The sequence below is a fragment of the Acinonyx jubatus genome, chromosome A1, assembly GCF_027475565.1.
Source record: "Acinonyx jubatus isolate Ajub_Pintada_27869175 chromosome A1, VMU_Ajub_asm_v1.0, whole genome shotgun sequence".
Lineage (NCBI taxonomy): Eukaryota > Metazoa > Chordata > Mammalia > Carnivora > Felidae > Acinonyx > Acinonyx jubatus.
In genome coordinates, this window is record NC_069380.1 from 103604964 (window position 1) to 103629777 (window position 24814).

At 43.5% G+C, this 24814-nt stretch overlaps 1 protein-coding gene across 6 annotated transcripts in view; it reads left to right on the top strand.

The window, feature by feature from the left end:
• MEGF10 (multiple EGF like domains 10) overlaps positions 1-24814 on the top strand; it is a 365291-nt gene that overhangs the window by 182826 nt on the left and 157651 nt on the right. The window contains exon 1 of one of the 6 annotated variants that reach the window (XM_053220382.1): positions 5320-6099. The exons of the other annotated variants lie outside the window; for them this stretch is intronic. The gene's annotated coding sequence lies outside the window, so the exon portion shown is untranslated. Of the gene's footprint in view, positions 1-5319; positions 6100-24814 lie in introns of those variants that run through there. 6 annotated transcript variants of the gene reach the window in all.

Sequence of the window (24814 nt, forward strand, 5' to 3'; positions counted from 1 at the left end):
ATATACTAGGACAGTCATTCGTTCCACCAAGATCTCAAATTTTAAAGATTGACAGCATATAGAAAAATGGAATTTCAAAGGACTAAATGAATAGTCCTGTAAAATTACTATGAAAGTCCCAACTAATTGTGTAAATAATATTTTTAAAAGTCAGGCTTAATAGCAAATAGAAAACTAATTGGAGTTTTAGTAGATTATAAATTCTCTGTTAACAGAATAGTATGGTCACCACCACCACCACCAAAAGCCCATAAAATCTTATGTTAATAATACTATAGTGTTCAGAACAGAGGTAGTAAAAAAAAAAAAAAAAACAAAAACCCTCACTGTAATCCAGGTTGTTCAAGGCTTTATCTGAATGAAATGCTTCATGTGTTCATTCTGGGTACCGCATGTGTATCTTTCCAAGGTCTTTGGATGAAAGTGACAAAATGCAATTCTTTTCATCTCAAGCAAAATAAGTAACAACAAAGAAAAGGAATAAAAACATCGAAACCATGTGGAGGAATTTTTTCAAAGTATTCTTTCAAAATAAAGGACAAGAACTCCTCTTCTGGCTATACAAGAATAACTAGACTGGACTTATACTTCAGCTTTAAACAACCACAAATTGGGCAAGATACATGAAAAAAACCCAAAACAACTCTTTCCAGACCTTGGGCAAGAGGACTGTGATCCCTGAGCATATGTGGTGAACCCCAGAATCTCTCCAGCTTTCTGACTAGAGCTACTTCCTGGACCACCGAGTAGAGGAGCATAGGAGAGACAATGAGAGGCTGAGAGGCTGAGGTGGCTGGATTTCGGAGGGTGGTGTACCAAAGAAGAAAGATTTATAGGAGGAGAAACTTCCAGAAATTTTCATAGAGTCCTTGTATTGCTGAATCATAAGCCATGTTAAATCGGGTAAAACTGTATAAGATTAGGCACATACCAATCAGGAAACTGAAAACCCTTGTGGGGCTGATAAGCAGAGTGAAGAGTGCATAGTTTTCACTGAACATCTGGGGTCTTTGAATAGAGACCCCAGAAAGGTCGTGCCTTATTGCAGTGTGGCAGTCTGGTTCCACTCAGGAGATAGAAGCCACACTGTTGGTTAAGCAGAGGCATTTTAATATAAAGGATTATTAATGTTAATGAAAAATGATGATACGGCCATTCTACATGATACTCTAGTGCCAAGAAAGTGCTTAAGAAAGGATAAAATTGGAAAAGGTTTAGACCTCCCTGGAGAAGGTATAGTTCAGGATACTGGAGAGCAAAGAAGTTCGTTGGTGTGCCCAGGCTAGAGCTGCTCTGATGTCCCTAAGCCATCAGGAAGCAACCCTCTGGTGTGTAAGCAAACCACTGGTGATGAGTAACTGAGTAGTGTGAATAGTGTGAACATGCAGAGAGAGTAGTAGCTCTGTGGGAATCCTCTGGGCTGCATGTGCGCCACATAGGGGCCTGGAGAGGGAGCAGAATGTCAGTAGACACCCTCCAGTTCACAGGCAACAGTGCAGGGACTCACTGGGAAACCTCCAGGATGCAGATAAGCTATGACTGTGGTAGTAAAGAGGACCCTGGAATGCCAGTGTGGGCAGGAGGCATTGGAGAGATGATGTATGCAGAAGATCTTCAGGGCCCTGGTTTCTTTGTGGAGAGGACTGCAAAGCCCTCAAAGAGATAAAGACTGATGACCCTTCTGCCTGACCAAGAGATCATGAGAAAACAATGATACAGACCAATATTCCTCCTGATTGAGCAAATCTAATAGTACATAAAATCTGTAATACACATAGACAAAGTAGGCCTTAATGCAGGAATGCAAAAGAATCTTCACAATTCAACCAATTAACAAAATAAAGGAGAAAAACTATGCAGTCACTTCAACTGGGGCAGAAAAATATTTGAGCAAACACAGCAGTCATTATGGCGAAAAAACTTGTAATGGTGGGACTTTTTCATCCTAATAAAATATGCAAAGTCCACAGCTAACATCCTATTTACTGGTAAAAGACTGGTTTTGCTCTAAGATGGGGAATAAGGCAAATATATTCATTTTTACAACTTTTATTTAACCTTGTCCTGGGTATCCTATCCAGAGCAATAAGTCAAGAAAAAGAAATAAAAGAAGCAAAACCCTATTTGTAGGTAGAAGATCCTAAATAACTTTAAAAAAAAACTGCTAGAGCTAATAAGTAAATTTAGTCAGGCTGTAAAATGTACGAGGCTACCACACAAAATTCCAAGTTTTCTTCTCCATGCTAGTAATAATCAGAAACTGAAACTGAAAAATAATTCAGCTTATAGTAGCATCAAAAATAAAAAGGAACTTAGGGATACATTTTTTAAATATGTGAAAAACTAGTATGCTGAAAAGTAAGAAATATTACTGAGAGACATTAAAGAAGACCTAAATTAATGGAGAGATACAACATGTTTGTAGATTGGAGGATTCAATACTATTCATGTATCAATTTTCCTTGAGGCTGTCGATACATACCAGGCACTTTCAATCAAAATTCCAAAGTGAATTTTTCAACCATTGACAAGGTGGGGCACCTGGGTGGCTCAGTAGTTTAAATGTCCAACTCTTGATTTCCACTCAGGTCATGATCTCATGGTCGTTGAGATGGAAACCCACGTTGGGCTCTTTGCTAAGCATGGAGCCTGCTTGGGATTCGCTCTCCGCCCTCTCTGCCCCTCCCTTCTTTCCCCCGCCTCTCTCTCAACATAAAATAAAATAAAAATTTAAAACATTGACAAGCTAATTCCAAACTTCATAATGAAGTTTTAGAAACACAATCTTGAAGGGTTAAACAAATTTAGGAAAAGGAACAAAACTGGAAAATTTATTATACCTAAGTTGAAGTCTTAGTATAAAGCTTTAGTAATCAAGACAGCATTGTATTAGCGTAGAATTGAAATATACATCAAATGAAAGGAGTGGTGAGTCCAGGAACAGACTCATTTTCATATGGCCAGTTGATTTTCGTGAAAGTGCCAAGGTTATTCAACTGGGAAAAGACAATCTTCTGACCAATGGTACCGAAACAACTGGATACCTCCATGAAAAATAATGGGCTTACTTCATGCCATGTACAAAAATTAACTCTAAATGGATCACACACCTAAGCGTAACAGCTAAAACTAAACTTCTGGAAGAAGCCATAGGAGAGTATCTTAATGACCTTGGGGGTAAGCATTTTCTTAGACAAAACATAAAAACCCAACGATCAAATAAGAAATTCGTAAGTTTGAATTCATCAAAATAAAAAACCTGTGTTTGAAACACAACGTCAAGAAGTTGAAAGGCAAGAAACAGATCAGAAGGGTATATGTACTACACGCATATCTGACAAAGGCCTGGTATTCAAAATATATAAAGAACTCCTACAACACAATAACAAGAATGCAAATGACCTCATTAAAAAATGTGCAAAAGATTTGGACACTTCCTTGAAGGACAAATGGCATGCAAGCACACGAAAAGATGGTAAACACCTTTGATGGTCACCGTCATTAGTCATTAGGGATATGCAATTAAAGCACAATGAGAGGGGCACCTCAATGGAGTAAGCGTCTGACTTGGGCTCAGGTCATGCTCTCACGGTTGGTTGGTTCGAGCCCTGTGTCGGACTCTGCGCTGCACAGATGCCGCTTCAGATCCTCTGTCTCCTTCTCGCTCTGCCCCTCCCCCACTCACACAGACCTTCTCAAAAATAAATAAGACGTTTAAAAAAACCCGTGAGATATCTCTGTATATCCAGTGGAGTCACGAAAATAAAAAGAATGGCAGTACCAACTGTTGATGTGTAGGAACTCTCCAACGTTGCTGGTATGAACGTAAGGGTGATACATTCACTTTGGAAAACTATTAAATAATTATACACTTACTGTATAAATCAGTAATTCCAGTGCTTTGAAAGAAGAAAAATAACATCACCTGTCCACAAAGGGACTTGTGCAACTATGTTCCTAGCAGCTTTCTTCATAATGAACCTAAGCTCAAAACAACCCAAATGTCTATCAATATTTGGTGAATGGGGAAACAAATTGTGGCATAGCCATCCAGTGGAATGGTACTCAGCAATAAAAAGAAACAGGCTGCTGATACAAACAACATCAATGCATCTCAGAAACATTTGGCTCAGTGAAGGAAGCCAGACACAAAGAAATACATATTATGTGATTCCATTCTAGAAACTCGAGAGAAGACGAATTCAATCTGTAGTTACAGAAAGCAGCTCGGTGGGGATGACATGGTGTGGAAACACTTCAACAGGGTCCAAAGGAACTTTCTAGAGCAATGGAGGTATGCATTTTCTTGATTGTGGTAGTGGCTACATGCATGTACACATTTGCTGAAAACTCATCAAGCTGTATACTTAATATGAGTGCAACCCATTGAATGTAAATCATGTCTCAATATAGTTGATTAGAAAAATCAGAGGCAGTGGAGCAACCAAGTTCATAAAACTTACAGTGGGATAGCTTTGGGGATTAAGTGACACGAGCTCCTGGCCAATCTTCAGAACACAGTCATATGGTCAATCAGCTCTAGATTTGTGGTTCTGATCAAAGCTTACACTCCTGGCAGAGAAGGTCTGAAGGGACTAGCTTAGGGCAGGTGCCCACTCTCAGACCTGGAAAAGCTGGACCATTTTGAGAAACCTTCCGATCCAGACTGCGCTAAGTGTGGCAGGAGTGGCCTCAAAAAAAAAAAAAAAAAAAAAAATGGAACTGCCGTTAACCAGAAGAAGGGGAAATGATGCCTGGTAAAGGAACAATGGACCAAACAAACGCATTCTTCCCTTGTGTATTTCCAGGGGTGTGACCTAGAAAGAGTTCATGTTAATGTAAGGAAGAGAAATCTGGTAGGAGAGGATCGTCTGGCCTGGGCATGGAGCGCAAGCCTTTTTTTGGAGGGGTGGTGGAAGGGTGTGTGAGGGGTCATAAGAGAATGCAGCTTTATATAAGAACTCTCCATCAGTTAAAGGTTTGTGTCCGCCTGCATCGTTTGGACGCGGGCAAGTTCTTTGGGAGGGAAGAAGAAGATGGACAGTTAGAGAAACAGATTGCAGAATTTGCGTCTAGGCCAACCCTCAAACGGAGGAAAACCTTTTCTTCCTTCTCACGGTCTGTGATTTGTCTCCTGGGGCCTCCTTGGCTAGTCGGCAGAGGGAGCCATTCCCCAAGAAATCTCTGGGCGACGTCGGGCGGAGGGCCTGGATGGATTCTCCTGCGGGTCCCGGGAGTTCTCTTTGCCCCGCCTCTATAAAGCAGACTCCCTCATTGCCCCCCTCTCCCCGCGAATTCCTCGTTCCACCTTCCAACCACTTTGTGGCCGCAGCGCACGCTCTGGCACGCCTAGGTCACCTATCCCTTCTCCGTCCCCCATTCGCGCTCCTTCCCTGGCACCAGTGGGGACGAACCGTCCATCCAGCTGGCCGCTCGGGCGCTGTCCCCAGTACCTCAAGTCCTGCTACATGGTCTAGAACACCTGCCAGGGACTTTGACTAGGGCGCGCGCGCTCAACGCAGACAGGCACCCTCTCCACCACCCCTTGGTTCATTTCTTGCGGTGACTCCCCTGCCCCCACCCTTTTTGCCAACTTCGTGACCGGTCTCTCTGCTGGGGTCACTCCCAGGGGGTGGAAGCCGCTCCGGGCAGGGGAGACCCGCGGTCGGGACTCACAGTCTGGCCGGTAGGATCCTGCCGGGTGCTCTAGGGAGTGAGAGGCGCCAAGTGACACCCCCCAGTGGTCACTGCCCCGGCGGCGGCAGCTGCAGCAGCGGCAACTGCTCGCATCCCAGCCCCGGCTCGGGTTACTCCCCTCCTCCTCCAGCATCTCGGGCCAGACGGGGAAAGCCTGGTTGAAGTTTGCGACGAGTACTTCCCCGGTGCGCAAAACTAGGGGTCTGGAAACGCGCGGAGACCGGCCTCCTTTCCCGCGTGTCCACCTTGGAGCCTGACCCCCCCCGCCCAGGTATCGCTCTCTTCAGGGACGCTACTTGGAGGCTAACTGCGCTGTTGGAAGAGATTTTGTTTCTCGGCCGGCGTTGGGTGAAAACCGGGCAGAAAGGGTTGTGCTGCAAATCTCAGGATCTCGGGACCTGGGTAAGAGTTGGGCAAACTCACTTCTGGCACCTCCTGGACCTGGGCCCGACGCTGGCTGGTTTGTTATGGGTTGGGGACATATTTTCCTTTAGTCTGGAGACCCGGGTGCCGTGTGAGCCGGGGCGGGATGGGCTCAGTCTGGGTTGTTTACTTTGTCTCAAGGGTTCATTGTTACTGTTTACATTTGGTCCTGTTTTGGGGGGCTATATAGGAACTTCCTGGAGTATTTTTCCTGGAGAGACACCTCCATTACGCATTTTGTTGTGCATAATTTCTGCCCTTGCATTGCCTTTTCTGTGTTTATTCTCTGTTGACGGGTGTCCTAGCTGGATGTAGGGAGGTTTTGAGCGTGGAATCAGACTGGGAAGAACAGTTTCAGCAGGACCCTTTCTTCCACACCAGCTTGCCTTCTCTGGGACCTTTCCTTATTTTCCAAAGTTTTCTTTCTCCAGGACTTGATATTCGCATTGTGCAGACAGGCTTGGGATGCTCCCTCTTCCTGCGTTCTCGGAGTCCTTTAGGGGTGTGAGGATCACAGCCTGGTGACTTAGACCAGAGGGATCTCTTCCTTGTTGGTGTGCCTGGCTTCACAGGGAATGTTAGGAGGGGCGGTTCTTCAGACCACAGAAAGATCTATCTTGTGGCAGTCCTTTAAAGAACTTGGACTTTGAGTCCTGCTTTAAGGGAAATATTTTGTCTTTATAGTTCTTCCTGGAATTGGGGATGGTACCATGGAGTAAATGAGGTGTAGTGATTTATTTGATGTTTCTTTAGATAATATCCTCATAGGAAGACCCAAACTCTTTAGGGGGAAGAGTTAAAGCTTGGGATTTTTATTAGCCAAAAAGTTCTCAGACAGTAAAATCCACGCTAGACAGAGGAGAATGAGTTTCTCGCTGGTTCTTCTTGCCTTTCTCCTTTATAGCCTGGATCTCACGTTGTGTATGGTCTTCTCAACTGAAGATACTTCATTCCTTATGGATGAAAAGACAAGGATCCAATCTTTTTGTCCAGAAGCGTCATCTTCCTGACATGACTGCTCTGGGGGCTTGGCTTGCAGGGTACTTTTAGTTTTGCTGCTCTGAGATCAAAGAGTTAAGTAGAGGGTGAGTTTGGGGACCGGGCCACCTGAGGTCAGCTCTCAGCCCTTCCCCTTTCCAGTTGTGGCGTTTGGGGCAAGTGACTTAATCTCTCTTATCTTCATCTATAAACTCTGAATGGTAATGAAAATCCTTACACCAGAGGATTGTTAAAAGGATTCAATGAGTCACTGGAGTCAGCGCCCGTGGAGTGCTAAAAGCCTGGCAGATAATTAGTTATGGTGATGGTGATGACCATACAGCTAACGTTAACCATTGTATCACCATAATATAGCGAAGTGTAAGCTATTATTTGTACTGGGATGAGCTGTGAAGGCTGCGCTCATGTGTGCGTCACAATCACCTAGGATGAGATATAATGCCAAATTTAACTCACACATGATCTTTGTATTGCTGTCTGCTGGGACCCTTTCAGAGGAAAGAAAGGTGCATGTGGCAGGGCTGGGATTTTAGAGGAGAGGTGATGGTTGGGGGCCAAAGGGTGCTTGGGACAGACTGGCCGGTGGGAGATCTACAGTCTTTTACACCCCGCACACTGCCTTAGAAACTCCTTGCGTGAATATACCTCCGTTAACCTACTTCTTGGAGGTCATTCATTCGCTCAATGAATGTTTATTGAGTCTCTATTACATTTCAAGTGCTGGTCTATGTTCCATATCATTTAAGTTTGTTGGCTTCATTTTAAAAACGCGTGAGTATTGGCCTCATGTCTCCCCTTCCCCCCATGTTATGCATTTGAGGGCATCCTGTGACACTAGCTCTCCACAAATTAAATCCCAAATACTTTTTAGCTATAACGATTTCAAGATCTGTTAAAATGAAGAGAACGTATCACTGAGGAATTGAACAAAATATTCAGGATAACCTCCAGCAGGTTACTTCTCCCATCAGCTTCCTCCTATGTAAATTTGTGTTGGGAGGTGGGGAAAGAGCAGGCGAATCTCCAGGGTCCCTTCTGTCTCTGCAGCCCCCAGATTAGCTGCTTTGCTTCATTGGTTGTTGCTTTTGAACCTCCTGTTTGTCTTAGGTTTGTAAATTATGTCACTTGCATCATTGCAGGCCAAATGAGTAATGGGGTCGATAATTAATAGAAGAGGAAAAGTATTCAGCTCTGTGTGCACATCCTCAGTTACTCTGAGCTTTAGTTAGACTGGGCTATGAGAAATGGCCACAATTTGCCCATTTTTGACCTATATAAAATGGCAATTTCATACTGTTCAACCTAGTATAAATCCTAGCCCCGCCCCGGGTGCCTGGATGTCTCAGTTGGTTAGGCGTTTGACTTCAGCCCACGTCATGATCTCACGGTTCGTGAGTTCGAGCCCTGTGCCAGGCTCTGTGCTGACAGCTCAGAGCCTGGAGCCTGCTTCCCATTCTGTGTCTCCCTCGCACTCCGCCCCTCCCCCACTCATGCCCTGTCTCTCTCTGTCTCAAAAATAAATAAAAACATTAAAAAAAATTAAAAAATAATTTAAAAAATCCCAGCCCCGTCCACTTTGATCCACGTGCAGTAAGTCTTGGGAGATAGGTGAAAAGTCCGCAGTTTTACAAGTTCCCTATGGCAAACCCAAGTGACATGCTCGTGTAGCAGCTGTGAGTGTACCTTCCTCGTGGTTGTCTGCTCAGTCTAGTAGCATGGTTTTAAAAACAAATCCGGGAGCACCTGGGTGGCTCAGTCGGTTGAGTGACCGGCTTCAGCTCAGGTCATGATCTCACAGTTCGTGAGTTCAAGCCCCACGTCGGGCTCTGTGCTGACAGCTCAGAGCCTGGAGCCTGCCTCGGATTCTGTGTCTTCCTCTCTCTGCCCCTTCCCCGCTCATGCTCTATGTCTCTCAAAAGTGAATAAACGTTAAAAAAACATTTTAAACACCAATCCGATCATGTCATTACCTTGTTTAAAAATCTCTGGCAGCTCTCCAGGTGGTAAGCATCAGTGTCACCCAGGTGCTTATTGAAAATGCAGATTCCAGGGCTTCCCTCTAGATGCAAGGGCCAGACATCTGCATTTGAGCAGATCCCTAAATGAATCTGGTGGAGGTGACCTAAGATCACAATTGGAGTAACACCGGTGGAGAGCATAACGCCTAACGTCTTTAACACGATACGTAGGAGCAAAATAGCAGGTTTTCTGCTCGCCTCTTCTGCGGGCCTCCTCCCCCACTAATCTTGACCTTGTTCTTCTTCCTTAGAAGATACGTTGCCTGCTCTTATTTCTCCCCAATCTAGCCGTGTATGCCGTCTTCTCTGCCCGAAATGTCTTTGTTCCTCTTTTTCATCCAATCCCCATATTACTCATTCATCCTACAAGATACAGTTCAAGTTAAGACTCACCCTAATTTCCTAATTGTCTGTCAGAAACTCAGCGATATCTCTTATGATTCCCAGTCTACTGTGTGGATAGCTTTACTGTGGCATCTATGATATTGTGTCAAACGTGTTTGTTCCCTGGATGTTTGTCCAGCTGATTGGTGAGTTTACCATTCCTTATTTTAAGCCTTTATCTGCGTGGCTGGCACATAGGAGTTACATAATAAATGCCTAAGGAAGGTGGGGGAAGATGGAATGAATAAATGCTAGGTGACATTCCTTAGCACACAGAGCGTTCGGGATAGGCACTACGTACGTACCAAGGGCTGTGGAGAAGCCAGTCAAGAACTTACAATTTGGCTAGGCATAGTATACACAGTAACCCGGAGAGGTAAATGGGCAAGATAGACTATCCTGAGACTTATGAAACACTAGATGCCATTGCATTGATGTTGCATGTTCAACACCATGGCAGAGCTATGATACAAGAGCTGAGCGTATGATACCTGTGGGATGGTTTTCGTTGTGAATGACGGTGTCAGGGCCCTGGAAGTGCCAGTGCCAGTAAAAGCAGAGCACTTTTGCCCCGTGCTTGTCAATTTATACATCCCTTTGTATTTGTTTTTATAATCAATCATAAATATGGTGACCAGTTTAGTACTCTTTTTTCCTACTTTAGTGCAGGATGCATTCCTAAAAATAGGTCCAAAGATCGATGGTGCAAAAGCCTACCTTGTATAAGGGATGCTGGCCCTGGGAGCCACGTGAATTACAAAATGTTTAATTATAGTTAGCCATTTACACACTGCATTCGGTGTTTACTCCTTTCTTTAATTTTTCTCGCTTTAAACATGCTATACTTTTGGTGCTTTCCTTCTCATTTGAACAACAGTTGATCTGTTTAAGTTCAACAAATGTCTTGATTCAGGCTTAAGATTGGCCATTATTTTGCGTGTCTAATAACTCCCGTTTTTGGTCACTTGTGTTAAGTTTCATGAGACAAAAACTTCTTCTTATTACTTTAGGTTTTTAACTGTTTCATTTCTCACTCCTTTTTTGTTTTTAATATTTTTAAAATGTTTTATGATTCATTTTTGAGAAAGAGAGAGAGACAGAGCATGAGAGGGGGAGGGGCAGAGAGAGAGGGAGACCCAGAATCCGAAGCAGGCTCCAGGCTGTGAGCTGTCAGCACAGAGCCCGACGCAGGGCTCGAACTCATGAACCGTGAGATCATGACCTGAGCCAAAGTCGGATGCTCAACCGACTGAGCCACCCAGGCACCCCATCTCACTCATTTTTTGTGATTATTGAAATAGGCAATAACATGCAAACGAGTGAACAAACGTTGCGGGGTGATGACAAAGATGGAAATTTTAGCTCACGGGCAGCTTCACCAAAGGATGAACCACGAAAAGTGTTCATTCATAGGCTGATGCATGAAAGTTCCAGTGGCATAGGGCAGGAAGGGAGCAGTATCAGCACACAGAGTACAAACGTCCTGATTATTTGGACTTCACACAAACAATATTAAGAATTGCCTGTGGTCTCCATTTCTCAAGGATGTGTGCCCAGTGTTCTGTGTTAAAAATTAGCTCAGTTTTAAGAACCAACTGCAATTCATTGGGTTTTGTTGATTTGTCTTCCTTTTCAGTGCTATTTCCAAAATGAACTTTTTCTACCTTAGTTTAAGCTTGCATCTGTGTGTACTTCTGTGAGTGTCTTAGCTCGTCTCTTCATTCATTCCTTCATTCATTCACTCACTCATTCATTCATTCATTCTATATGAATTTCCCAAGATTTTGTATTTATCTCTACTCTCTTTTCCTCACAATTTAAGATTATTTTTCACAGTGATCACTGTCTTTTAAAGACAGTTATTGCAGAAGATTAATTTATCACACTTGATGCAAAGATTTCTCATGTGATGAGGGAAAAAAGAAAGCACAAACCAGTGTTGTTTTACTTTATACAATTTTATTTGCGAAACTACAGGTTGGCATGTGGATGTCATTTGATAATGCATACTCTGCCATTAGCCAGTCTGGAAAGCGTGAATGTGATCATCTATCCTCTTATGATGGAGGTTCATTTCCAGTGATTTCCTCTCTTGTTTCATTTGTAGTGATTTATGCTATTAGATAAAGAAACTATGTAAAGCATTTTAACCACCTCAGTTTCCTACTCAGAAGGCAATAAATTGTACCCTTCCCCCCTTTTAAGACAAAGAAAACAGTATTTCAGCATGGGAACCTCATCTTAATGGGTACATGTGCAGGATATTAACATCTGTTAAAAACATCTTATCTTTGAGAGCAAGGAGGCCCTATCCTAGAGGGTGGGTGACTGAGTGCCTTGTCATGAACATCCTGGCCGATCCGGATGAGCTACACAGATTTGCTTAGTTCTCAAATCTCGCCATAGGTGATCATCTCACTATGTACCATATAAATACCTTCTGGGAAAGAATCATGTTTGTCTTCTTTGAAAATATTTTTTTAATGGTAAACTGAAAATCAAAACACAGACTTAACTTGTTCCTCCAGGAGCAAAACAGAAGTATAAAATCTTTGTTTGGGGCCCAGGGGATTAATTTTGCCACCAAAATGAAAAATTTTCAATACCTACCTCCATTGATATGTTTAGAACACTACTTTATTTATTTATTTATTTTCTTGGACAAGGAATTGAGGACAAGATGTGACGTTTGCATTCTTTAAGAAAGAAGTTGGTTTGAGTTTTATTTTTGCCCAATCAGATATTTATCAGGTGTATAGGGCAAGGGGATGATTATTATGTGGAATTACTGAGATACTTGCCTTAAGAAAAATAAAGATTAAAAAAAAATACAACTGAGTGGGTAAGGCTGGGTGTTGTAAGGGCCAGTAGGCCGTTCTGAGAACTTCTCCAAGAGATCCTTCTAGAGAGAGGGTTCGGTGTGTTGCCAAATTTTCCTGGCACTGTGGGGCTTTGAAGAGAGAGGACTCGAGTGTGCACGGCACGTTTTAGATAAGGAAACGATCTCAGCCAACACACAGCTGCAGACGTTTGCTAGATGTTTCAAAGAACGGTGGCTCAAGCATTCCACGGGAGTGGTGAGTTAACATACAGGGGACCCCAGGACTGGATTCTGCCTGCTCCCACAGCACTATGGACATTAGAGGAGCCTCTCGTAGGACACTGCTCTTTCATTATCTAAACCAGATGTGGTTTGGGACACCTATTGGGATTCACATAAAAATGGAGCCCCCGTTCCATGAGAAGGCGTGAAATGAGGAAAGTTAACTCATTCAACAACTATGGGGCTTACTGGGGGTGGGGGTAGGGTCAGGGGCATCATCTGGATCTGAATTCGTATTTTCCCTTCAGATCCTCAGTTTAGGGATTATCTTGCCACACTGTTGTGCCGTGTCTTCTCACGTGAAGTTGTCCACCGAACCACGGATGTCACTTCCTCTTTCTTTAATTTTACAAAGCGTCACCCAACGTGTAGCTCTGAGTAGCTGACCTTTAAGGCTTGGGACTGTGGAGGAAGTTCACGTCTTAAGACTTAAAGCCATTAAACCATTAATTTATTTGTTATTGTTGGGGCGCCTGGGTGGCCCAGTCGGTTGAGCGTCCGACTTCACCGAAGGTCATGATCTCACAGTCCATGGGTTCGAGCCCTACGTCAGGCTCTGTGCTGACAGCTCGGAGCCCGGAGACTGCTTCGGATTCTGTGTCTTCCTTTCTCTCTGCCCCAACCCACTTGAGTTCTTTCTCTGTCTCTCTCAAAAATAAATAAACATTAAAAAAATTTATTAGTATAGTTAATGGTTATGTATTAATTATAATCCTTTCATATATTTTTATTGGTTGCTATTCTGAAATTATCAAACCATTCATTATTATTAACTATCATATATTAATTATAATCATTTCATACGTTATTATTGGTTACTATTAATTATTAAATTATTTGAAACTGGACATGAAACCGGTTTTTTTAAAAGCTGTTTGTTCCCACCATCCCTGGAACTTTCTTCCCGTCCATCTTTTGCTGAAGGCTCCAGCCTCTTTTAGATGGCTTCTGTGCTTTCTTTTAACTTTTCTGCTCCTCCCCCTTGTCCTCACTGCTGACCCTACCCCCAAATTCTTACTACCTTCTGACCAGCTGTTTTCTTTTCATTTCCAGTCTTCCTCTCCACATTCCTTGGTGCCCCGATCATTCTTACCTGCCTTCTCTTGTGCTCCCCCCCACCCCAGCACTGAGATTTGGTACCTGTAGTAGAGAGCGTCTGCCTTTCAGTATACCCCCATCTCCTGTGCCTCCCTTGAACAGAGGGGCGTGCATACTCTGCTCGTTAGAGAGGTTAGCAAGACTTGAGACCTCCGTGCAGCCTGTTTTCAAACAGAGGCCTGAGAATCACCGGCAGACACTGGCCCCCGTTCTAATGATTTGGACCCCATTGGTGTGTTGTGGGGCCCAGGGATGTTTATTTTTGGCAAGGTGTTCTGATCCAGGTGGTCCCTGGATGCTTGCAGTCCTTGTTAGGGCTCTTTTGCTCCATTCAGAAGGCACAACTTTTTTCGTTTTTCTTTCTTCTTCTTCTTCTTCTTCTTTTTTTTTTTTTAAAAACATTTTAGTGACTTGGTCAGAGGGGGTCAGGGAGAATAGCTAGTCTGTGAGAACCCGTGCCTCTCCCTCTCCGCTTAGAGGGACAATGGCTGTAACACTACGCTGTTCATGTGACAGCCAGAGAAAGGGGCCCATTGTTCCGGGGTTGGCTGATGCTACATACTGCTCTGGCCAGCCATCCAACTGAGCTTGGTAGCCCCAAGGAAACAGACACACTTGAATTGGAGAGACAAAGAAAGGAGGTCAAGGCCTTTCACAGTTAAACCACTTGCAGCAATGTGTCAGAGGTAGGATTTGGGAAGGAAGAAAGTAATTCTGTAGAAGCATCATTAGTCTGGTTTGGGAGCATGAGATGTAGCGTTAGGGAGACACAGGTCCGTTAGAACTCCCAGCTGATCTTTGGCCAATGAAGAACTGTTTCTGAATATGTTCCACTGACTCACCTTATTGCAGGGTTTTATTATTGATTTAAAACCTAAAAAAGACCTCTCTCTATCCATGAGAGGCGCAAGCACATTTCTCCACCTCTTTCCCCTGGGCTCATCAAAGACAGGTGTTTGATCTGAAAGTCCACTTAAATCAAGGCCTATAATCTCCAAGAATGATACTCTGTTCAGGGGTATGGTTCCTGTGTATATGATGATATGTTCATAATCCTTCCAAATCTAGATTCAGATAATAAATTTCGAAGCCAAGAAGGTTTTTCTGCGATTGACATACAGTTAAATCCGTTAGAAAGTTGATGTGTATGGACAGTTATGATGTTGGGGGCTTCCCTCTCATTTAGATACCACCCCTCACCCTCAACTTCCAAACTGGATTCTAGCCCCAGAGGGAAAGGCTTGCAAACTTCCTGTAAAGATCTAATTCAGAGCTCAATAATTGGCTACATTCTTTGTGTCCGAAGATTCAAATTCAAGGTCATCGCCTCAGCATAGGTCACAGACTTTTCACACAGGATTGTTCTTTTAGCCTCATTACTCCCTTTATGAAAAAGTATGTCATTCATTCAGCCTTTGCCTCTGAGTTTCCTTCAAAGGGAAACTTAGTCCCTAGTTCCTGTGGATATTTGTAGAAGGCTTCCTTCCTTCCTTCCTTCCTTCCTTCCTTCCTTCCTTCCTTCCTTTCTTTTTTCTTTCTTTCTTTCTTTCTTTCTTTCTTTCTTTCTTTCTTTCTTTCTTTCTCCCCTTCCCTTCCCTTCCCTTCCCTTCCCTCCCCTCCCCTCCCCTCCCCTCCCCTCCCCTCCCCTCCCCTTCCCTTCCTTCAGCACAGAATACAGCCCTGAGTGAGGTAGAATGCAGAAAGTCTTTTCTGGACGTAGTGGGCTGTGGAGAGCCCTTTTACAAAGAGTTTTCAGACAGCTGGTATTCATTGGCCAGTAGGAATCCTTTTGTCTTTGAGATAAGAGGTTTCCTGACTGGGAAGATTAGGCTTAAGGAGGTTTGTACCCAGGAGATGGCAATATACGATTTTCTTTAGATCACTTAGAGCTTCTTGTAATTAAGTCTGTCATTGTACCTTGATGATAGACTATTACTGTAAATCCATTAAAGAAGGAGAAGCAAGTGGATTGCAGAGAGGCAAGTGGCTTTATTTTCTTCATTGTATTCCCATTCTCCCTCCTCTTGCAGTTTGTTTATACTTTACTAAGTGGATATTTGGTTTTACCAGTGATGTAGGTACTTTTGAAGTGGAGAAGGGGAAGGGAAAACTGTTCTTTGCAGGTGGCGAAAAGACTGTGTTGACCACGCTCCTGATTAGTTAATTAATTTTTACCTCATTGTCATTAGGCCTGTTCCTTTGGCTCTACTCCTGTGATTTGGAGAGGCTGACTCCTGGGTGCTATGAGGCATGACCGTGCTCTACGTGAAGTTCTGTGTTGATGCAGCTTTCGTTGAACAAATAGAGAAGTGATATGTTGTCTTTTATTGTGGTTTATGTGCCACATGGCATGTTCCATACTAAATGCTTTTTTAGGCATGGGATGCTTGCTGGCCCTTCATGTTGTGTCAGAATTAAAACCCTGGCCGAGGAGGGCTTCTGGTCTGTTTAATCTGGGTGTTGGTTGTGTGAGTGTGTTCATTTTGTGAAAATATGTTGAGCTGTTCAATTCTGTTTGTATCCTTTCTTGGTATGTATTTTATACTTAAACAAAAAGTTCAAAAACATTTGAAGCGTAGTGTTTAATATAGAATTAAAGTTATACAGTGATAGAAAACAGCCAACTTTGGGAACCCCAACTATCATATAATTTGGAACCTGGTGTAGCTATGAGGGTCTGGAGCTTTCTATATCCATTAATTCGCCCCTCTTTCTGTGGTTGGTAGAGCTCGGTGTCAGAAAGCAATGGGCCAGCACCAACATAGTTGGCTGACTTTTCTAGGCAGCAAATCCAGTGACTAGGAAGTCAACAGCATTAGCAGAGCCCCACTCTTTAGAAACTAAAACACAAGCAGCCCTCCAAATTGGCCAACAAGCAAATCTCAGTCCCGTTTTCCACCCTCCGCCTTCATTGTAATCTGTCAGGAAAATCAGACCAAGACTATAGACTATGTATTTTTTTCCTTAGTTTTAGATGACGTCTTTCCTCAAGTCTAGTATTGGAATGCTTTCATTTTTTTCCTCACATTTTGCTAATGGGGACAAAGCGATAGGAGGTATGGCGTCTTGGGCTCTTCTCTCTCACTTATTTCAGCCATCATTTCCTGAACTCCACGAGCAGTACCTCTGAATATGAAGCTTCCCCATAAGCAAAAGGATGCTTCTGGCACAAGAGTGGCCTGTGGTCCTATTTCTGTCGAGAGGACATCAGCCATCGGCAGCGTGGGGCATCTTACCTGTAGAACATTCTAACTTGCTGTTACAATCTAGAGCTAGTAGACTGAAACAGAGAAAACAGGAGTGTTTTGTTTTTCGTAGGTTTTTTGAAGGAGAATGTGGAATTCTTGGCCTTGGAATGGTTCTAGCACATCTGTGGGGCATCTCCATACCCATTCTGTATACCTCCTTTAGGTATTGCACTTAAAGGTTAACTGTTGACTTACACAAACACATGTGATTAACATCGTGAATTAAGAGACAAGATTTTGATGGTCTGGGTCTATTCCGGGCTGGCCTTGTCATTTACTGTATGAAATATGGCAACCTGGCTCAGGATCCCATCTCTACCCCTTGGACCTTTATGACCTTGGGCAGGCTGTTTTAGCTCTCCAGACCTCTTTCCATCACCCGGGAAATGCTAACAGTATGTACTTCCAAGAGTGTTGTTACATTTAGCGTAGTGGTAGGTACATAGTAAGCTCTCAGCCAATATTAGTTACCATTACTGAACACCAAATAATGTTAAAATAGTGAAGAATAATTACCAGGAATAAGATTTGTGTATGCCTTTTGTAAAAGAATCATCCAAGTGTTTACGTAAGATCCTGTTAATTGAATGTAGAAGTTAGAAAATAGTCTCGGAGACAAAACATAAACTATCAGAAATTTAAAATATTCTGGAATACAATAACAGTTAAATTTACTCATGAGCATGAATGTTTTTTAATGAAGATAATAATGTACTAAAAGAAAAGTTTTATATCTGCTAGAGAATCAGGATGAGGCTTTTAGTTAATTTGTTCTTTCCTAGTAAGATATCAGCAGAATGGAAGTGTTCCAACAAAAGCTTGTCCGCAAATGTTTATAGCAGCATTATTCACAATAACCGCAAGGTGAAAACGACCCGAATTTCCACTGGCTATTGACTGGAGAGTGGATGAACGAGATGTCATATATCCACACAATGGAATATTACTCAGTCATTAAGAGGAATGAAATATGATACATGTCGTCAAGGACATGGATGAACCTTGAAAACATAATGCTAAGGGAAAGACACCAGACACCAATGACCGCGTGTCACACATATAATCCCATTTATGTGAAATGTCCAGAATTGGCAAACCCATAGAGACAGAAAGTAGTGGTTGCCAGGGGCCAGGAGAGGAAGAAGCGGGGAGTGATTGTGTCACAGGAATGGGGTTTCCTTTTGGGGCGATGAAAAAGTTCTGGAACTAGGTAATGGTGGTGGTTGCACGGTGTGGTTAAAATGATAACATTTTATGTCATGTGAATTTTATCTCAATGAAATTTTTTTAACCTTTATTTAAAAAAACCGTATCAATAGATGTTTTGCATTTAGATGAGACATATTCTGTATCACTCAGTCAGTCTCTATTCTTGATGTGTCTGTTGTAAGCCAAGCCTTTACTGTATGTTGGGGAGAATATCAAAAATGACATGGCATGGCCTTGGCCTTCTGTCTCTTTGTGGAGATGGGAAAGGATGAGGGAGTGGGTGATATGTTCCAGGTGAATCCATATTCAGGAGAGAAAAATAGCACTGTGCACTTGATGATGAGAGAAGGCTTTTTGGAAGAGATTGGACTTGAAAGGTGAGTGAGCTCCATATAATCCAAGAAGAGGGAGAGGATACCTCAGTTGGTAGAATGGCACATGGCCTGGACGAGAGGCGGCTGGGCAGGGGCAGGGGCAGGGCAGCAGTGACCAGAGTGGAGTATTTTATAATGGACTGTCAGCACGTGAGGCTGGACGTGTAGGTTGGAGCCAGGTTGGAAAATCTTTGAAAGCTGTTTAAAGTCACCAGGCAGTGGGTAGCAAAAGATGGCCATTGACGATAGAAGTAGAACATCGGATAAAAATGGGGAAGATGATGAGGAGACTATGGCAGTGATTTCACTGAATCGGACATAATCTGTTATTTATTCATTCAGTAAATATTTACTGAGCACCTGTTACGTTCCATGTGATTTTCTGTGGTAGCGATGGGATGACACCTAAGATAAACGAGGTCCCTGCCCTTTTAGATTTGCATTCTAGTATACACTTCAAGCACTGACTGCTAGTCCCGTGGACAAACGTGTTTGAAAAGTGAAGCCCCAAGTATGCTGTAATGTATGCTCCGAGTGTGGGTTCCTGGATTTAAATCCTAGTTTGTCCCAATGTTTACCGAACGTACGACCCCAAGCCAGTTACTCCAGACTTCAGTTTCTTTTTTTTTTTTTCTAATTTAAATTTTAGTTAGTTAACATACAATGCAATATTGGTTTCAGGAGTAGAATTCATTGATTCACCACTTACACACAACAGCCAGTGCACCGCACAAGTGCCCTCCTTAATACCCTTCACCCATCTAGCCCATCCCCACCCATCTCCCTCCATCAACCCAGTTTGTTCTCTGTCATTAAGAATCTCTTGTGGTTTGTTTCCCTCTCTTGTCTTCTCCACCCCTGTGTTCCCATATGTTCATCTGTTTTGTTTCTTAAATTCCACATATGAGTGAAATCATATGGTAACTGTCTTTTCCTGACTGACTTATTTCGCTTTGCATAATACCTTCTAGCTCCAGCAACATCATTGCAAATGGCATGATTTCATTCTTTTTTGATTGCTGAGTAATATTTCATTGTGTATATATACCACTTCTTCTTTATCCATTCATCAGTCAGTGGACATTTGGGTTCTCTCCACAGTTTGTTGTTGGTAGTGCTTCTACAAACGTTGGGGTACATGTGCCCCTTTGGATCTGTATTTCTGTATCCTTTGGGTAAATACCTAATAGTGCAATTGCTGGATTATAGGGTAGTTCTATTTTTAGTTTTTTTTTTTAATTTAATGTTTATTTAATATTTATTTATTTTTGAGAGAGAGAGAGATCGTGTGCGTGCAAGCGGGGGAGGGACAGAGAGAGAGAGGGAGACACAGAATCTGAAACAGTCTCCAGGCTCTGAGCTGTCACACAAAGCCCGACATGGGGCTTGAACCCACAAACCGTGAGATCATGACCTGAGCTGAAGTCGGATGCTTAACTGACTGAGCCATCCAGGCGCCCCTAATGTTTATTTATTTTTGAGAGAGAGGATCAGAGCATGAGTGGGGGAGGGGCAGAGAGAGAGGGAGACACAGATTCTGAAGCAGGCTCCAGGCTCCGAGCTGTCAGCAAGGACCCCAACGCGGGGCTCAAACTCACAAGCCATGAGATCATGACCTGAGCTGAAGTAGGACTCTTAATGGACTGAGCCACCCAGGTGTCCCATATTTTTAGTTTTTTGAGAAACTTCCATACTCTTCTCCAGAGTGGCTACACCTGTTTGCATTCCCACCAACAGTACAAGAGGGGTCCCCTTTCTCCACACCGACACCTTTTTTTTCTTGTGTTGCCAGTTTTAGCCACTCTGACAGGTATGAGGTGGTATCTCATCATGGTTTTGATTTGCATTTCACTGATGATGAGTGATGTTGAGCATCTTTTCATGTGTCTGTTAGCCATCTGGATGTCTTCTTTGGAGAAGTGTATTTTCATCAGACTTCAGATTCTGTGTCAGTTAAGTGTGGGTAATAATGGTGGATCTCTTATAGACCTATTATGCAGATTAAATGATATAATAGATGAAAAGGACACTATCTGGCATATGGCAAATGCTCAGTAAGTTTTGTTTGTTTATTTGCCTCTGATCAAGTTCTACTCGAGGATTTGTTACGGTCATTTCTCTTTTCAGCTCAGTGAGGCTCTTGCAGGAACCTGGTGTGGTAAGGGGTGTCTCGGGTCTAAGGTCTTTAATATGCCATACTGTCTTGGATGTTGAACTTGTTGAGTTCATTAGCATCCAAACTCTGCTTTCATACTTCAGGAAAACAATAAAGTCGCTCTCTCTACCAAACTACAGTCCTGGTCTTGTCTTGGGCACAAGCTTCCCTCTAATGCTCCTCCTACATTATGAATCAAAAAGTCTTTATAAACACCTAGGGAGGTACTGCCCTGTCAGTGTTAGGAGTCTAGGGACAAGGAATATGTTTGATGCTCCAGACCTTAGCATCTCGAGTCTCCTTTTGGAGACACAGCCGCACTTTGAATTTAATTTGTGTTACCTCATCAGTGCCCCAGGCCACCTCACATCTCTGTGCCTCTGTGTCTCTTTCTTGAAGCAGAGTGAAATAGCCAAAGAACTCGCAGAGGCACATTTTTGGAGCGTGTCTGGAAGGAACCCCTGGAGCTAGTGAGAAGAGACTGTATAAACTCTGTGGGCCTTTCTATTTCTAAAATAAATGGATTCTAGAACTTAAGGTCCTTGAGCACATAGGACCTATGTTATTTACCTTTCAGGCCCCCCCCCCCCCCCCAGTGGCCAAGCATAGTGCTCTGGACTGAATTGTATCTCCCATAATTCATATGTGGAAGCCTTATCCTTCAATGTGACCATATTTGGAGATAAGGGCCCATGAGGAAGTGATAAAGGTTAAGTGGGGTCATAATGTGGGGCCCTAATCCAATAGAGCTGATGACTTTATAAGAAGAGGAAGAGACACCAGAGCTCTCTCTTTCCATCCTGCACAAACACAGTGAGGAGGCCAATGGCGAGTCGGGGCGGTGGGGGGTGGGGGGGTGGCTCTCACCAGAAACTGAATTGGCCAGCACCTTGTTCTTGGATTTCCCAGCCTGCACAACTGTGAGAAATAAATTTCTGTTAAGTCACCCAGTCTGTGATATTTTGTTACGACAGTCTGAGTAGAACAGGACATGTTCACTTTTTCTACTTTCTTCTTTAAAAAAAAAAAAAAATAGGAGGACCTGCAGGGCTCAGTTCGTTAAGCATTCAGCTTCAGCTCACGTCATGATCTCATGGTTCATGAGTTCGAGCCCTGCATCGGGTCTTTGCTGTCAGTGCAGACCCTGCTTCAGATCCTATGTGTTCTTCTTTCTCTGACCCTCCCCTCTTCATGCTCTCTCTCTCTCTCTCTCTCTTTCTCAAAATTAAACTTAAAAAAATAAATAAATAAATAGACTAAGAACTTAAATCTTTATGGACTGGACTAATTTCAAGATTATTCAGAACTACAGGGATGTAAGAATCACATGAAAACGTGAACCTGACTCACAGTCCTAATCTTCACTCAAATGGATAATCTTGCCTTCGTCACCTGCCACAAACCAGCAGAGGCTGCAAGGTAGCGTCACTGCTTGATTCAAACTTCCCCAGGACATCCTATCTTTCCTCTAGTGGAGGCACGTATGAGTGGGGAAATAGCCAACAGGAAGTGCACACAGCTGTTGGGAGGGCGGAAGGTAAGGGAAGGCCTTGCGCAGTTTCTCTTTAGATTTTCAGGTTTTAAACCCTTGACTCCCTAGGTGTTCTTTCTGGGGACGCAGCAGGACTGAAGTGGACAGAATGTGAGGGAGGGTAAGTAAGGCGGCCACACCCATAAGGCTGCATCTCACCTCAGCCAGAAGAGGCCAGGTGGTTCCTCACACCAAGGAGGAGAGGTCCTCCTCCAGGAAGGGCGGTGATTACATCTGAGCCCAGCCACGGGTGGATTCAGATGCAGGGGCTTCCTCAGCAGAGCTGGCCAGATGGTCTACTTTTATTTTGGTGAAGACCAGCCTGGAGCAAAGGCACTTTTCTTCCACTGTTCAAAAGCAGAGACGAAAAAGCTTACGATGTGGAGCTCTGCCAAGCTGGGGCTGGGGGAAAAAAAAAATCCTTGTGTTTCTTTCAAGGCAGTATGTAAATGATGTTTTGTAGTTTTGTTTGTGCAGCCCCTGGGGACCATTCAGAGGTCCTCCCCATAGCCTTCTGTCGCTTCTGTAGAGTTTAATGTTTATGATGGTAATCATCCTGTAAGCCATTGGGGGTCCCGTTGTCACCTCCCAGCATACGTGTCTTTGGTTGAGGATGTTGAATTGTGATGCAACCAAGGGATCTTCTAAAAGTGATCCCGTAAATTTGCTTTTAAAATTTCAAACTAACATGTGCTTATGTGTAGCCCTCTCCCTAGAGGACCGACGTCTGATCTTTCTGGATCTGTCCAAAGTTCAGGTGTGGCATACAGAGAGCTCTTAATTCTCTGTCCAAGGAGGATGGCTTGTAGCCTGACCTAGGGGAAGTCCTGTCTAGCCAGAGAGTTTGGAAGAGTATTTTTCATTTCTTGGCCAGATCGTAGCTGTTTGTAAAAATGCAACCATGAAATTAGGGTCCAATGGCACGTAGATTCATTCACTGACACATAAGGGAGACCACAGTGTTTTTGTGTGTTAGGGGCTGATGTGTCCTCTCTCTTCCCTTTGATGGTGAATGTGTCAAGCCCCACTGCTGAGCAGGGTGGCACCCAAGGCCTGACAGGCAGACTTTCAGAACAAAGTGTCAGCTACTAAAAGGACTGTGGAAGCCGTGCAAGTTTTGTCATTGACTTCTGAGAGCTAGTTCTTGACACAAAAGCAGCGTCCCGATGTCTGTCTAGCAGTTGGATCCATCACAAGTAAGACCCCAGGCAGAGCAAACCCCCGTCAGGGTATGCTGGGAACCATGGTGCCGTTTCTTCCACGGTGTAGTCCCTGAGACGTGGGGAGACGATCAGGCCTCTGCCTGGCTCTGGCCACTGTGACCGCAAAGAAGGAGCCATGTGTAGTGGCCGTCCCACCCGTTCTTTTTGGCCCAGCAGTTGTTGGCAGCTGTGCAGTTAGGGAAAGTGAAGATGCTTCTGAGAGGTCAGTGTCAGGCTTCAGAATCATCACTGAAGAACGTAGGGAACGGAAAAAAAAAGAGAGAGGGAGAGGAAAGCAAGCCATAAGAGACTCTTAACGATAGAGAGTAGACTGAGGGTTGATGGAGGTGTGTGGGGGTTGGGCTAAATGGGCAATGGCCATTGAGGAGGGCACTCGTTGGGGTAAGCACTGGGTGTTGTATATAAGTGTTGAATCAATGAATTCTACTCCTGAAACCAATATTACGCTGTAGGTTAACTAACTAGAAATTATTTCTTAAAAAAAATTACTTTTAATGTTTATTTATTTTTGAGAAAGAGAGAGAGACAGAGACAGAACAAAAGCATGGGAGGGGCAGAGAGAGAGGGAGACACAGAATCCGAAGCAGGTTCCAGGCTCCCAGCTGTCAGCACAGAGCCTGACACAGGGTCCAAACTCACGAACTGTGAGATCATGACCTGAGCCGAAGTCAGAGGCTTAACTGACTGAGCCACCCAGGCGCCCCTAACTAATTAGAATTTAAATAAAAATTCGGAAGAAAAAAAATAAAATGTGACTTCTCAGAATAAAAAAAAAAAAAAAGTCATCGCTGAAGGCTCAGTGGTGAACCCATGGTTAGAGACAAGAAGTCCAGATGAAGCAAAATGCCTTAAGGAGAGATTGACTTTTGGGAAATTTCACTCCATTGATTCAGTTCAAGTTTAGGCTTTAGGCTTTAGGCTCAGTCGTGGGAGGCAGTGGGATCACCCAATGTCAAAATTCCAGCACGACTCATGAGTGTAACTGTTCACTTTTAGAACTGTATCAATTCGAGGTAATTTCTGGTGTTTTCTAATCCTAAGTGACAATGAAAAGCATTAACTGTGATTTCGATGTTAAGGTCAGTGTCGCTAATCCATTAAATTTTTAATTCTTTTGGCATGCCCTTCAGTGAAAGAAATAAATGTTTCTTGAGTGAAGGAGCCTGCTTTCTGCCCCTAGAACTCTATTAGGGAGCCCTGAATGGTGGAAAGAGTATCGGGTCTAGTGACTAAAAAGGTCTTGTCTTGAGATCTACCTCCCTTGGTTTGATCTTCAGCAGCTAAAAAAACTCTTTTGGGAGGATGTCCTTATTTATAAGATGAGGAGGTTAGAAAGGCCTGTTCCAACTGCA